The following is a 14,958-nucleotide window of genomic DNA, read 5'->3' as shown; positions in this document are numbered from 1 at the left end:
AAAAAAGAATTTCTGCAGTAAAGCATATTCTAATACTGTAAAGGTGTTAGAGAAATAAGGGTGTGGCAAGAGCCCAGGAAAAAGAAAACTGTTTATCTGTCTGTATCTAAGCCAAACACTTCCTGGTCATAATAAAAGTCTGAGGTAGAAGAAACATCCAGAACTCTACTGCCAATCACTYTCCTCACTTCACTCTATGCTCATACTTTGAGACTAAACTCCATCAACATCTCAGTTTACTATAAAAGCTTATTACTGTAAGAATGTATAGTTCATGGAGAGAATCAAGTAAGTTTACTTGATAAACTGTGTCGCTAGATACTTTGATCTTATGACTGGAGRAAGAAAAAGTGGAGAAGGTATTATGCCAAGAACATGCTGTCTCCTTAATGCTTCTCTGTGGAAATCCAAAAAGAGTAAGAGTAAACTGTAAAAATGAAGATTACTTAGATTTTTCTTTGCTAAAACAAATACAGGAAGCCTATAACATGTCACACCAATGGACAAATAAACAAAAATTCCAGCAAAACTATGSAGTCCTTGAATTATAAGTGAAACCAAAACACTTGCCAAATCTGAAGAAGTGCACAAAAACCAAAAACCTGCTTTCCATGCCTTTACCTTCTAAACTTCTTACATCAAGCCAAACTACTTCTTCGCGGGACAGGCCATACTCTTTCAACCACAGGGTTTGACATTTATGACACCCAACTAAAATATTTTCCTTCGACCTTGAAATGGCCAAAAACTCAGCAAAGCTGAAGGATATTACTTTTCTTCTTCTACTCTAGGCCAAAGGCCATCTCTTTTCCTCTCTATGCTACTAGTGAGGTAAGCAACCTTCACAGTCCAGGATGAGGACTCCACACCCTCAGGCCAGTGTCCTCATCACCAGACTAACAGCTAGCTTTGCATGGAGCGAGGACACAGTCCAGTTCTCCAATGAAACTTCCTCACTTTGCAGAAATAATGCACATTTCAGAGACAAAGGCAGAACACAAAGATCATAAAAGCACTCAAACACATACAAACACAAGGAAGAAGGAACTTGATGTTACAGTGCAACAATATGGGCACTCTCCCTAACAACAAACAGTGGCTGAAATAATGATGGCAACTTGAAAGGGTTCCTCACTAAGCAAATCAGGTTTTTACTCTACTGTTGACTTGACAGATACTCTTATCACTAGAATCATGACAGAATTTCTACTTTTTTTCCCTTTACTTGTGATAGCTATTCAATCTCAGATGTCCAAGACAGTAAATTTCAGCGTCTTACATTTGGAAAAGAAAAATGTGTGCTTACAAGAAAGAAGGAGAAAGACTTCTTATCAGGGCCTGTAGTGACAGGATGAGAGGCAACAGTTTGAAACTGCAACAGGGTAGATTTTGATTGGATAGAGGGATGAAACAGTTGAACTTTGTGATCTTAGGGGTCTTTTCCATGCCTAATGATTCTGTGACTTCAAAATACTTCAATGCASTGTCTCAGCCAAGTTACTCATTCACTGGAATACACCTGCAAAGCACTGCAGTTTCCAAGCACCGACCTCTTGGGGGGGCTTTTCAAGCTGTGGTAYACAGAAAAACGCTGTACCTTATCCTACCCTATTACAAAAAGTCAAATGTAAAGCGTCAGCTYGACTGTTACCAAGCTGCTCATCTATTTGCATGAAACTATACTTACATAAAGCGTTTTGTAATCATGCATGTAATAGTATGCACCTAATGTGAACAGCAGCACAACCACACCGTCTCAAGGAACAGAGCGTCCTTACAACTACAGGCAACCCAAAAAAARAAATGGACAGCACCTGTTGCCTGCTCTACCTGTAGCTCAGGCATCTCAGCAGCGCTGAGATTTTGTTACTCGCTGCCACACAATTGCTCAGGCGAAGTATCCCGCCCGCGGGTGGGATCCAGCACGGTCCCCTGGCGGGACGGGCGCGGAGCGGGGCCGGCCGAGCCGCTCACTGCCCGGGACACGCGCGCTCCCGGCTCGCTGTCCGCCCGCCCCGCACCCGGACGCTGCCCACTCGCRCAGACGCGGCCGCAGCCCGCGGCCAGCAGGGACGCCAAAGCGGAACCCCGCCGGGGGACCGGSTCCGGCCCCGCAGCTACCGCCGTCCGCCGCCTCCTCCCTCGCCCCGGGCCAGGGGCAGCACCGCCTCCTCTGCGCCCCAGCCCAGCCCCACACGGCCGCCCCTCGGAGTGCCCAGCTGCCGTCCCAGCCCCCGCTGAGTTGTGGGTGTGTCTGTGCCCCCCACCCCCGGACGCCCTCCCGGTCCCAGGCGGGCAGGAGCCGTGTCACACTCAGCCCCGCAGCCAGCCCGGGGGAGCGACTCACAGCCCGTGGCCGCTTCCCTCGCTGCAGTTTCACGGGGAGCGGGGGGGCGTGTCACAGCCGCCCCTTCCCCGGTTAAGAGAGAGCCCCTCGCGCCCCCGCCCCAGCGGGCCAGGCGCGGCAGCGGGACGGACCCCGCGGCACAGGAGCGACCCGCGCACCCATCGTCCCAGCAACCGGAGAGCCCCGGCGCGGGGGTTATGTAACCTCGGCCCGGCGGGCGGGGGAGGCGGGAGAGCCCCTGTGCCCCCCGCGGCCGCCGCTCGCCACCCCCWCCCGCCAGTTCCCACGAGCCCCCCAGCCCCTTCCCGGCGCGGGGAGCGTGCCCGGCGGGCCCCGACTCACCGCGCGCAGCTCGTCCCGCCGGCCCGGCGCGTCCCGGCTCGGGCTTCATACGGGCAGAAACGTGACCGGCCGCCGCGCGCCCGCCCCGCCCGCGCCCCCATTGGCCGCGCCCGCGTGACGCCAGCGCGGCGCGCGGGCGGGGGCGGGGCGCGCGCCGCTCCCATTGGCCGCGCGGGCCGCCGCTCACTTTACATAAGCCTCACGTGTGGCACCATGTTTCCACCGACCGCCGCGGCCGCCTCCCGAGTCTGCTCCGCCGCCGGCCCGCCTCTCCCCTCCCCCGCGCCGCCGCCACCAGAGCGCACTCACCSCCGGCCGCCGCGCTGCCTCCCGCCGAAGCCGCGGCCGCTCTGTTCTCCTCCGCCCGCGTCCCCCGCCCGCCGCCACCACCGCTACGGGACCGCAGGGCCGAGGAGGATGGGGGGGATGAGGTCATGTGACGCCCCCAGGGAGAGCGGCTCCGCCCCCGCTCTCTCGGAGCCGCGCGTGACGTGTCGCGCGGGCGCGCGCGCGGATAGAGGCCGTTGGCGGCCGGGGCGCGCGCCGGGCCTTGCGCGGGCCCCTGAGCGCGGGCGGGCCCGGCAGGGGCTGAGGGGCGGCTCCGCGATCACCGACAGCGCCYGGGCCCGCCGAGCTGCCACCGCAGCCTCAGGGGTCACCCTGCTGGCGCTCGCTTCGCTTACATAAGGCAGCAGCGCCCGTATCCCGTTTCCTGGTGCTGCCGCCCGCGCTGAGTGCACACCCTGAAGTTTCGAAACTGACCCCGCGTATTGTTCGGGAGGYGCCGGTCACAAAGCAAAGTGCAGCGCAGGCGAGCGCAGGGCTGCAGCTTTCTCCGGTACCGGCCGGTCAGCATCAGTCTGAATAACYACAACAATGATTAAACTAAGACTTTCCGAGATGTTAAAGGTATGTACTGTTCTCTTGTGGAACAGTAGTTCCCCGTGCAGTAGTAACACGTTAATCTAAGATTACTTTCCATTCCAGCTATTTTWAAAAGTTTTTCATATTTATTAATTTTTTTCCCCTTTCTGTTCAAGCAAAACATTCACAGACATTTCCTATCCTACAGAAACAAAGAAATTAATTTTTGTACGTCAGACACACAGGTTTTCTCTCAGGCCCCTGCACCATCCATTCTACACTGGTGAGAGAACTTAAGCTCTGAGTCACTGCATTTCAGCAGTGAGATAACCCAGCACTAAACAGTTGRGTTCTGGTCCAGTCTCCMCATCTKCCATGGCTAAGCAGAGCATTCAGTAGCTAAGACATTAATTTATCCATATTCTGAGCTTCCTCTATCTCCATTGTGGTACATGGCTTTACAAAGAAGGAGCAGGTGACATGCCAAAGCTCTCTCTGGTGCCAATACCACAGTCTGGCCTAACAGCATTTTACACTCACTGCATACATGCTGTTGCTCCATAGGATRTAACACAGGACAGAGCCATCAGGGCCTTCCACTGTTTATCTGTAAAATGAGGTTAATGCCGCTTCCCTCCCTCACTGTGGTGTTAAGGATAAGTCCATTAGGTATACAGATATTTAAGCTGGGACTGTTACAGAAACAGCCTGTGGGTAAAGGACTGCGGAGTATTTAACTGCTGGACGGGAGAGGGGGTGGGCAGCGGAAGCATTAGGGCCAGATTCTGCAACTGGATTTGTTGCAATGCACAAGTCAGCTTACCAGGATACCATTCTTAGTTCACACTCCTCCGAGGAGTCTAATTTTAAGATTAATCCTAATTAGGTAGTCACTGTATAGCTTGGTCAATTCATTGTTATTGTTAGGCCTTCATATCCAGAATTTCATCATCTTTATGTAAGTTCTCAGCTTTAGGGTTGAAGGCATGTGGAATGATGTTCTTGGTTTCCATGGGATGTTGTTTCTTGTGTCATGTGCCAAAAATATCCATCCTTGGCTGTGTGCTAAGGGCTGTGGTCTCTTRCCACAGACTCAAACTCAGGCACTTCAACCAAAGCAAAACCTTGAGTTTCCCACTACCCACTCCACATCAGAGTGCAAACAGGAGGAGGATGGCAAACTATAGTGCTGTGTTCGAGCTAAATGAGTTTCCAGGACATGCATTCCCCACTGCAGCACAGCATGCCAGTCCTGGCAGSAGAACAGTAACCACCACAAATAACCAGTACTTTTTCTACCCTAGTAACTACCAGAGGCAATACCTGAGTTCTGCTTATTTTAAAGGGATACCAATCAGTTATTTCACTCAARCTTATGGGAATAATTTTTAAGTTCTATCCATACCACCTTTTAGTAGTTACAGCTTTATATTTAATGTACCAAAATCCAGGGTAAGCAGTTTTACTCAAAATGTAATTATGCATCCTGAAAAAATTCAGTCCAAATTCTGCAACTACCAGAAAATTGGCACAAGAGAAATCATGTGTGTAGATATAAGTTATTCCAGACACCACCAATCTAAAATAACAAGAATGCAGGCACATGGCTTCCAAAGGAGTGAACGTTGCTATTGACTSAATGGCTCATCTACTAAGAAACAAAGCAAAATAAAATGGTTGCAAATTTTTATAGGTTCTACAGGTTTTAAGGTCACTCTGTCTGGTAAGTATAACATAAGGGTTTTTATAGCAGCAGGTATATGCACACACAAACGGTTCTAAAGAATACAAAGATCGTAAAAAAAGCATTAAAATGGTTGCGGGATTTTTCCCAGCCTTCTTTATTTTGTGTGTCTGTGTTCAGTTGTAACTCTTGGCGCACGCACGGTGAGAATAAATCATTCGTGTATTAGGCAAGCCCTTTSTATGTGTGTCTCGCCGTGTGACACACCAGGTCCCACACTGGCACTCCTCCAAGGCGGCTCTGCCCTGGCGAGGTGGGGCACAGCTTTAAGCGCTGCCCGGCTCCCTCGTGCGGTCTCGCCAGGAAAATGCTGCTCTTTGTTGGACTGTGGAATCCCGCTGCTTCTCAGATTTTTGTTAGCAGATCTTTACCCACACACACAAATGCTGAACTTTTTCCTTTTTACTTTTAAAAAAAGTAAAATTCTTACTCAGTTAAAGCATTTCAGTCAGTTCTGATAAGCAGCAACGTATTGACAGAACATATTTCAGAGAGAAAAAATCAAGTCTTTCAATATGGAAAAATAATAATTTGAGACCATCTGAAAAACTACCTGAGGATTGCTTGCTTGGATTTGCTAAGGAAATAAGGCTCCCTGTTTTGGAATAACTCTGCTTCCTTATCCACGTGTAGAAGTTATCTGTTTCAAGTTGTACCACAGGACTGATGGAACTGTATGTTATTAAAAAMAAAAATCTATATTTTGCAGCTGGAGCCCACGTCTAATTCTTCATTTCCTAGGTCTAATTACTCACCATTTACAGTGACGCTGACAGTCATTGATTCTTGCAAAGATCCGGAAAAGCTTTTTTTTGCTAATGAGCAAAAGGCGTCACTGTTACTCTCTGTACAGACAAAGAATRAGGGAAGGAAAAAACCCACTTTCCTCATTGCCAGTAAATATATGGACAGGTTTTACTAAAAGCATTGGAAAGTGTAGGAACAAACTACAACAAATAGGCAGCAATATCATACAGTTTTGAAAATGCTTTGATTRAAATGTAAAGGAATGTAAGAAACATGAGAAGGAACTTCAACTCAAGCAGCAAGTTGCTGAAATGTGCTGCATTTCAAAAGTCCAGAAGTGTCTGCTTGAGCCCAGACAGAAAACCTTTGCTAACAACTTCTGGGAAATGTAGTTTTTCATCCTGTGTGTATTCTTACTGTTTTCTGACTATTCTCATTAAATTCAGATTCTGTTGGMAAATGCAGTGTAATTTTATGTTCTAAATATCTTGAAAAGTGACACCTGAAGGAGGCCTGAATTGTTCTTTTAGAAGGACACAAATGGAAGGGGTATATCTCACCACTGTACCTTCATGTGCTTATCTCCAAGCCCATTAGCATGATTTTAGAAGCAAACAGCTCAGAGCACTCCAGGTCTGAGATCCTGCTGTTTAGTGTGTGTTAGCAACTCATTTTCTGTGGTCAGACTCACATGAAACTGAATGAAGAGAGTTTGAAATTTGGAGAGTGATAGTTTGTGATTTCACAGTCTACCTAAGGTGATCAAAGACCTTACACATCCACCAAAAGTAACAGTCCTACCACCTCTCCACTGAGTTAAAAATCAGAGATTATGCAACTGTACTGTTAGTCAGGTTAGGAAACCAATTTGACTGAAAATAYCCCATGAAAGAAGTTTKTGKTTGGATTACATCACAGCTGTGGGAGAACAAAAGCCAAACCAAAACAGGATCAAAGAACATATTTTGGTTTGAAGCAAGGATCCAGGACCAAGAGGAACATCAAATTACAGAGTTAGGCACTTAAATGAAATTTGCATGTCATTAGATTAGCATAAGAGAGSTAATAAGAGATGCCAAGCAGAAAAGTGCATCCTCATTCCTGCCTGCTGTGTTGGATGCTGTGTTGAATTTTTACATTCTCTTCTACCCTGAAAGAAAGTGATTACATCAGGCTGGGGTTCACCATTTAAAACTATCCACACATTTATGCCAGAGACAGCTTTCACAGAGTTTCTGAGCTGATCTAACATTTCACTTTCATCAAGGGGCTGGCACTGCTGTCACCAAATAGTCATGGTTATGTGGTCTGTTACTTTCCCATTCTGCTATGTTCTTGGCCCCTCAGTGAGTCAGTTCAATTTAATCTCTCAGAAAGCTCCCTGAGTTAGTTTGCAGCCTGCAAGCTTCCGTATCTGATTCCTTGGAGAGCAAGTACATTCTGAAGTCCAGGTATGTCACGGACAGGGAATGGGAAAACTCTTTTAAAGGCAATGAGACAGGCAGAAAATATTTCTACAGCTTTTGATGCTTGAGGTGCGCTCCAGTCTGTATTAAATGTGGCCACATTTAGGAGGTGTTCTTGAAACATCCAAATTCCTCAACAGACACCTGAGCATCCAGGCCTATGACACAGTGTATTCCAACCCTTACCTCCCCACTGGTGCCTAATTCACGCTCTTGGTATTGGTTTAAACTCTGCATTTKCTGACCAGAATCAGTACTGAGCTCCATCGCATTTATGATCTGCTTTTGGACTCACTGGGGTAGAGTGAGATGTTATCAACTCTCATAAAAACAGTGAGACACATACCTTCCTTTTAAAAACAGAATAAGGATAGAGAGACAAGATCTAGGTACTCACTTCTCCATCAATGAGCATTTATGCMATTTTTATTAAATAATCATTACATAAAATGTTGGATTAGGTTCTTGCATGGGATTGGAGCTGTACTTGTTCACAGGTTAACTGACAATCAGTAAACTGACAATCACCATACAAGGGAGTATGCTGCTGCTCTCTGCTACTGGGAATCTAGGGGCACCCTTCTTCCTTACTTTGTTTTCATTTTTAAGAAACATGGTAATATCAACAGATTATAATGGAAACATTTTTAAGAAATTGGAGGCTAAGTGACAACTAGCTAGAATCTGTTCCAGCACACCTACTGCCCTCCCTATSACAGTCACAAGCCTAACTTCAGCCAGACACTCAGCTATTCCTTCCACTAACYGTACTAATTATAGACCAGTGATTTGTAGTTGTTGCGGAAGGAAGAGCCAACTTTTAAATAGGAAACAGTGTCTTTCTGTATAATTCTGGAGAGTGTATCTTAATTAAAAACACTTCATTTTCAGATTGAGTTTCCCATTACTCCTCTGTGTCAATTAATTTTCCGGTGTTAGTTCACACTTGAGCTGTTTTGAACTGATCATTGCTGCTACTGAAGTCAGCGGAAGCTTGCATTTGTTTTCAGGAGAGGGTGTTTAGTGACTGGCTGAGTTTGCTTCAGGAAGAGAAGCCTGKCATACCTTGCCACACTACTGAAAACAAAGTAGGGATTTTAATAAGCCTTTTGGGTGCTGCAGAAGTCCCTTGTACTAAGTCAATTCAAGAGACTTCAGTAAACAAAGTTTTAGAGATTGTGCCAATAAATAAAATTTTCTGATAAGCATTCAGAAATTCTTTTGGTTTAATTCTAATAAATTAAAAGGAAAAGAGAAAGGACAGCTCACTTTGCACACTGTCATTGAAACACAGAATCAAGGAGTTGTTGGTTGAAAGGATTGATACAAAGTCTGTTTGAATAAATCCCTTTGATATAAACACCTTTGGCAATTTGCTCAAAAGAAGAGAGTAACTAAACCAAAGAGGGCAGAAATCTCTTCCATTTTTGTGGGTTATCTGGTGTTTAATTGGTACAAGTTTAACTACAGCCTTTTCCTAAGGGCAGCTGTTGGGAGAAAATCCTCGTGTACCTAATTTCCTATGTATAAAATGTTTTGAAAATTATGTGGCTGGAATATCCTTGGGACTTCTTCCTATCCAGCCAATACATTTAAAATTACCGCATGAATGGGGAGAGGCAAACAAGCRGACAATATCAAAGTGATCACATCAGCCGTTTTTACATAGAAATGCRCTGAAACACAGTACTCATTACCATAATGAGACATATTCTATCTACTTGTAACATGTCATACTTCATTAGCASTAGAAGAACTCTGGAATTCAATGATTCTGTTGTGTAAGTACACAATAAAAAAAAATCAAACAAGTAGTTTAAGCCAGTGAATAGAAAAACCCAACAAACCRAACCAAAACAAACCCTTACATTTCTTAAAGGAGAATGATTAAAGGACATAAAAAGAAAGCAGGAATTAGTAATCCTACRTAATATTAGCTAATTATTGTTCATTAGAGGCAAGGCTGTGCTACAAGAAAGCAAAAGAACTRTATTTGAGAAAAATGGGATAGCTAGAACAAAACAGAAAGATGAAAGAAATCTTACCTTGCCAAAAAGTCAGAGTTGTGAAATAGGCCTCCTCTAGGCATTTAGAAAAAACCTGTAGGGCTCATGGTTTCTTTGGGTCTGGGTAGAGAACTGAGTGAGCATCGGGGTATCTTTCTTTCTAGTAGGTTTGAAAAACATATCCAGCTACCTTTCAGCCCTTTTATTGATATGGGTAATTTACAATTATCATTTTGTTTCCCCAGTCCTACTCTTTCCCTGTGCATTACCAACCAGCTATTGTTGGTAACAATGGTGGCAGCTTTTGCTGGCTTCATTTAATACTGAAGAAAACAGASCTTAGTTAGGAGATTGCTTCTTCTCATGCTGTAATAGCACTCTTGTTCTTTTTAAAATGAATACAGTGCAGGGAAGACAGTAACTTGAGGCAGCATGTTTTGTAGGGACAGCCTATGAAGGCACATTCAAGTCTGGACAGGCACAGAGCTCAGTGGATGGAAAGCCCACCCAAGGAGCCAGGTCATTAGTGCTGAATCCTCTCCCTCCTTCTGCCAGAGTCTTGCTCCAGCTGGGGAGCACACAGAGGCTTGGGCCCCACTGCTTTCCTTGCAGCTGCTGCCCCCYTAACTCATGGTGCCCTAAAGTTTGCTGAATTGTTTCCTACCTGCTCCCCCCTTGCTGAACTACTAGAAAGAGGAGAATTTCTCTTTGCAGAAAAGCTTTACACTTTTACTATGATAGTTGCTGTATGGTTCTATCTGGGATTCTCTTTTGAAGTCTTACCYAACTCACTGTAAGAAGAGTGATAAAAGCAACAGATGTTTTGACTAAACTTAACAGCTCATATTTGAAGACTGGGCTAATGTGCTTCAGCTGTGCTTTGGCCTAGCCAGAGGGGCTGCTGTGCTACTCTTGAAGGCACTTCAGAAAGCAAACCAGAAAAGGGAATGTTTTTCAAATAACAGATTTTAGACTTCACTAGAACCTAATAATAATGGATCAACTTTTCTTATCCTATACTGACTTACTACTGAGAAAGCACCTGCTCAAGTTCTAAAATGCAATTAAAGTACATTGTGTCCCTATCTATAGGCTTTTACCTTACTGCAAACCTGATCATKAGAACCTGGATTCAGGTCCCTCAAAAATACAAATCAGTGCCCAAGACCAGAGATGTGGCACTTCCCACATCATRAGGCTGTTAGACCACAGCTCCAATCTTGAAATGGACAATCTCGCAATTCACACCAAATTAATGCAAGTATCAATTACAGAAGCCAAATCTGTTTGAACAAAGTTTTCCCCAGCCACAGGTTGGATTACAGTACAATGAATTAGGGAGACCACTAACAAAATATATCTGAAAATTGCACTGAGCCCATCCAGACATAGCCACTGCTACTGAAGTGAATGCATTCCATTTTTTCCAACATGGGATGCCACAGCATGTTAATTCTGTAGCATCAGTCCACTACAATCAAAGTGAAACAATAAGAGAAGACCTAGTATGAGGACTTGTGTATAGCACATTCAAAAAATTACATTAATATTTGCATGAAGCTTTAATAGCTTCATCTGAAATGAAGCCTGAATTGCCTTTATATAATCCAGAATTTTTCTTAGTTGTCAATGGCATTGGTGGTGTTAAGATTTTATAATACAAAAAATGTTTTACATATAAAGATCTTATTTTCAAAGTTTTCCCTGATATATTATAATTTATATTGTCTACTTGGTCAAAAAGTTTTATCAAAGTGATAACTGATATACTGCAAGGTTGAGAGGCAAAAGCATAGCAGGAATTAATTTATTAGCCCCATTGTTAAGAAAACTGAGGGTGAAAGTGTAGCACTCTTGTGTGTGAAGTTACTCAACACAGCTTTGATGGTCCAACTAGACACAAATCCCCTTATTTTCAGAATCTGTTCTTATCTCAACACCATCCTTACCTTCATCATGGATGATGTTGTCTGCAGCATACAAACGTGTASTATTTTTAAAGCTTTTATGTTTTAAATCCAGGATACAGAACTGTCCCTTCCTTAATATTGGAGTTACTGTTGTTAGTATTGGCATGTCTATATCTGCTGCTAGAGGTGATTACAGTGTGAGAGCTTGGGCACCATCAGAGAAGATGGAATTGTTGTGGAGCTATTTCAAACRTGCTCCTGCAGCACAGCAAGGGGTGTGTGAAAACACCGTGCAGARTTCCCTGAAGAACTCTTTGTTCTCCCTTCAGTTCTAGTTTACTGACTTTGGAGAAACCAGTTATTAAAAAGGAAGGTAGGGAATGTTCTTAAATGAGTCATGTTTGTTCTGTGACTGTCAGACTGCATCCATAACTGGTTCAGTAGCTCCATTCAACTGGTGAGATCATTCCCATGCAGCACATGACACAGGGAGCCTTTGTGCAGCTGCAGGCGACATACTTCACATTGGCTCCTGACTTTGGAGATGTTCCATGAAGGGATCAACAGGTGCTTCTCCATGTTGATGCAGTGTTTTCTGATGCAAGCAACAGCACACGACAAGCCTAAAAAACATAAGAAACTTACAGCCTTTCATTTGAAGACCAACGTGCATTTAGATTTTATACTTGTTTTTACAATGGAATTGGAAGATTTTATTAATGACAAACAAGACAACATAATCAGTCAACCTGAACAACGCCAAAACAGAAAATGTCAATGTGTAGAAAACAGCCCTCTGGATGCATCAGGATAATGCAAAGACCTTGATGGCTTAGTCAAAGTGTGCAACTTTTGTGGCTAGACACAAATATTCTGATTACATTTTTCCACAGAAAAATTGAGGAATTGAGGCATTAAATGAACTTACTTGAGAAGTAGTAGCTATTGTAGACAAGAGGGAGAATGATATTTTGTTCAGCACCTTGAAACAGAGAACAGGTGGGATGAAGCAGAGAAGAAGAATGAGACAATGACAAACCCACAAAGAAAAATGCTGTTAGGTTTGAAAACACTTGAGAAATTTGAAGCCTCAGCTGAAGTAATTGATGTACAAGAGATGAAAAAGAGTTCTGAAAAACTATTAAAATGAATTCCAGTTACAGCAGAATGGCTAATCCAAGGGTTGGACAACACCGTTTAGTCCCATACAGACAAATTTGACTGAATTTCTTTTGTATTTGAGATTGAGTCTGACCCTGTTAGCCTTTGTTGGTATAATTTGTGAAATAAATTCATTAGAGTGACAGGCAGTGACTGACAGTGTCCTTGCTGTCACAATGGCTGCCTGTAGCAACTGCCACTAGACATTTCCAGACTGGGCACCATGGGATGGTCACTGGATGCCTCCAAGCCTGGGACAGGGTCACTTGAGGGAGCTGCAGCAGGCAGGTGGACAGCTGAAACCAGAAAATGTGGTTTTTTTTGTTGTTTGGGGTTTTTTCCTCTATTAAGGCAATTTCAAAAACAAGAAAACATTTATTTTTTAATATTTACTTATTTATCTATGGGAAATCAAAGTTTAAAAGACAACCTGCTTTCTAGCATTGCAGATATGTAGTGATGTACCCACCCTTGTCASCATATTTTAAGAGGCAGAGATTTTTCTGAATATTTTTACAGAAAGCTCCCAGAGATTCTGCTATGGTCTGCAAAGAGAAAACAATCAGAATAGAAGCTGCTAGTTTGAGTGCATTGAATTCTTCCCTCCTGACTGGGTCAAACAGGAGCAGACAGGTTATATACCGAAGAGCTTCTTTTTAATGATTATGTGCCTTTTGCTTCCTCTCTTTTTCAGGCTCACATCATGTTGTGTTGTACAAGGCTGAAGAAGTGTTCCGACTGCACTTAATCATGTATTAATGATCTACCCAAAGACCATTTTTAATAAAATCCAGATACAGGAATCTTGTCTGAATGGCATCAGAAGACACTTCACTCTTCTACATGAGAGCTAATAAATTACATATAGTCAAGGGAAGCCTATAATTGGCACAGCATCACCAAAATCCAGCAGTGCTGCTTAGACAGCCAGCTTGGTTTTCTCACTGCATRGTTTCAGATTCTAGGCTCAGCTGCAGAAGAGATGGGCTGGCTCTTTATCTGTGTCAAATACAGGTCTTGAGGATATTTGTGCTTATAGCTACCCGAAGAAGTCTTTTCTCCTTAACAAAGACTGCAAATCTCTACAGAAGGCTCCCAGAGATTCTGCTATGGTCTGCAAAGAGAAAACAATCAGGAACAGAAGCTGCTAGTTTGAATGGGTTGAATTTTGACTCCTCCTTCCTGTCTGAGTAAAATAGGAGCATGTGTTTCTTTCCATTTAGCTGCCAACCCTAGGCATCCTAAAATAACAGTATTTTCAACTGGCATCTGCATTCATAGAGAACAGAGATACCTGCATAGTCAAGAAATGTCAGCTGGTGAGTGCAGTATGAAATAGTTGATTGATGAGCAGTGTTTCAGGTCACCTAGCTGCCATCTGGATGTATCAATAGGATTTGTTTTGGTGATAGAAGAAGGAGAATTTGGATCAAGTTAATTCTTGAAGATATTGCTTACTATTGATTCAACAATTATAAGTTTGTTGGTCCTAAACTACAGAAGTAAGAAAAACAGATTAAGAAACCAACAAGTGTAACAGGATGATTAGGATGMCTGCCATAGGGATTGGAAGGTAAGTGCATCTGTGAGAAATAGTAATGTGGTAGTAAGGTAATTCTGATTTCTTCAGTACAGACACCAAAACATTTGTGCCACCACATACAACATTTGGCAAACCTTTACTTCGAGCAGGGAACTGAGAACTGCAATGGTCATAAGCGAAATAGTAATGTGGTAGTAAGGTAATTCAGATTTCTTCAGTACAGGCACCAAAACATTTGTGCCACCTCATACAACATTTAGCAAACCTTTACTTTTAGCAGGGAACTGAGAACTGCAATGGTCATAAGCGATGGAACTGGCAAGTGTGCACAGATAGACTGTCAGGTTGCTGAAGAAAAATAGCAAACACAAGAGTAAGAACTGTACACTGTACCCAGATGGTAAGCAGAACAATAAAAAGAGGTTTTGAGCCAGCTCAGAAATGAAACTCAAATCGAGCTTTCTAGAGGACTGAAGCAGGCCAAGAACCTATATGGTTATGAAATTATGACTGATAAGCAGGTAAAAGGATGGCAACGCTAACCCAGACAGTTCCTGGTGATAAAATGGTTGAACTTTGTCACTGGAACTTGTAGATGTCTTCAGAGTGAGACATTAAAAGGAGATTAAACWATTCTTTGCCAGTGCCTTGTGCATTGTAATTACTGGTTTACATTCCCAGATCCTCAATCACTATTAACCCCAGCATTCCTTGGGKCATTACAGTTTCAGATGTTCACGTTCACAGTTGAACTGACTCACTGGAYAGTCTGATCTGAGAAAAGGAATTCCTCCCTGTCTCCCTGGTCCTTTCACTCAGACTGGTGAG

At 43.8% G+C, this 14,958-nt stretch overlaps 1 protein-coding gene across 7 annotated transcripts in view; it reads right to left on the bottom strand.

The window, feature by feature from the left end:
- PER2 (period circadian regulator 2) overlaps nucleotides 1-3,118 on the bottom strand; it is a 44,530-nt gene extending 41,412 nt beyond the window's left edge. For 6 of the 7 annotated variants that reach the window (XM_057377474.1, XM_057377479.1, XM_057377478.1 and 3 more), the window contains exon 1: nucleotides 2,690-2,771. The gene's annotated coding sequence lies outside the window, so the exon portion shown is untranslated. Of the gene's footprint in view, nucleotides 1-2,689; nucleotides 2,772-2,998 lie in introns of those variants that run through there. The other variant, XM_057377477.1, reaches the window with a different exon arrangement.
- Nucleotides 3,119-14,958: the final 11,840 nt, after the last annotated feature.

Source organism: Malurus melanocephalus, unplaced genomic scaffold (assembly GCF_030028575.1).
Source record: "Malurus melanocephalus ecotype Western Australia unplaced genomic scaffold, MMel_1.1 scaffold_317, whole genome shotgun sequence".
In the NCBI taxonomy this organism is placed as follows: domain Eukaryota; kingdom Metazoa; phylum Chordata; class Aves; order Passeriformes; family Maluridae; genus Malurus; species Malurus melanocephalus.
The sequence above is the reverse complement of the archived record's forward strand: the minus strand, read 5'-3'. Positions and strand labels throughout refer to the sequence as shown.